Raw genomic sequence first — 1,342 nt, forward strand, 5'->3', positions numbered from 1 at the left:
GACTTCCTCATGATTGAATGAAAGTAAGAAAAATAGAAACCTTAAAAAACTAAATAGAAAAATGAAATAAATATGTAAATAATAATAAAAATGAAATGAAATAGAATGAATAGATTAATTCAACAAGAAATAATTACATCTGTCGTGTTACCATGAATTGCTACAAGCATCAGGTAAAACCACATTTTAACTACAGAAAAAAAAAAATTTTGACAATCACTGCTGTTTGTTTTCTCTGGTGAAAGTAGTCTTAAATGAAGAATATTTGTACATTTGATAACGGTATCCTACCAATAAAAGAGAAAAACATTGATGTATTTTGCTACATTTCTTGACCATCAAAGTGACTTAAAATCAGAAGAAAAAAATTGCGTTATTACAAAAAATAGAAGTACTAATGTAGAAATATAAACCCAGGAAGGGGAGGTAACTCTAGTTTTAATTAGAGAAGAGAATTTGCTTTTTAGCAGAGGATGGAATTCAACAATAGAAGGTTCCCTATCTCTTATCACAAGTGATATGACTAAAGTGGGAAATTCACTTGAGGCTGAAGCTGATAACATTTATTTATTTTTTGAGATAGGATCTTTTTAGCGTATGTAAGCTGGTAGCAGCTTTATTGAACACCATATGGGAGGTTGCCCATTATCTCAGTTTCCTTGGGATCAAACCACAAACCTCGGTTATTCACCTGGTTGCAAAACCAGTGCCTTACCAATCAAGTTTTCGCAGTACTAGAATATAAGGTAAGCATTACCCGATACTATGGAAACATGCCATACATTTATTGATAAATCATATCGAATTAGAACACTGACGCAACACATTGTTTAACCTTAAAGATGTGAGGTCACCAACCTTTGACTTTTGCTTGTATACCAGTGATAATTGACCACTTGGGATGGTCATTGTCCAACAGCACTTGAGGTCAATTAGGTAACTAATTACATTGATACACAGGGCAGTGTTTGTTATTCAGCTGATGTTGACATTTTATACCCTTGCTGAGTCTTTGAATACTTCCTGTGGAGCTGTCAGTAACTGCCTAATTATAATTCCATGGAGTGGCTGGCTGCCATGTCTGTGTCCTAGCCACAAAGTGTCTGTCCCTACTGATTAGAATATTGATGTGAGCTCAACTTTTGACCAGTCCTTTGATGGAAGACAGTCATTGTTATTTGTATCTTTGGGTCTTCATGTCTCTAAATAATATCTGCATTATTATGTCATCTTAAATCTTCTTGCTTGATGGATATGCCAGGGCTGTATAAATAAATTGTTATATCTTTTGTCGCCCATACAACATAATTGTCAAGTGAAACATAGGTGTAACCATCAGCAG

The sequence above is a fragment of the Ylistrum balloti genome, unplaced genomic scaffold (assembly GCF_031769215.1).
Source record: "Ylistrum balloti isolate Yb309-2 unplaced genomic scaffold, AGI_CSIRO_Ybal_v1 Utg369722, whole genome shotgun sequence".
NCBI classification, from domain to species: domain Eukaryota; kingdom Metazoa; phylum Mollusca; class Bivalvia; order Pectinida; family Pectinidae; genus Ylistrum; species Ylistrum balloti.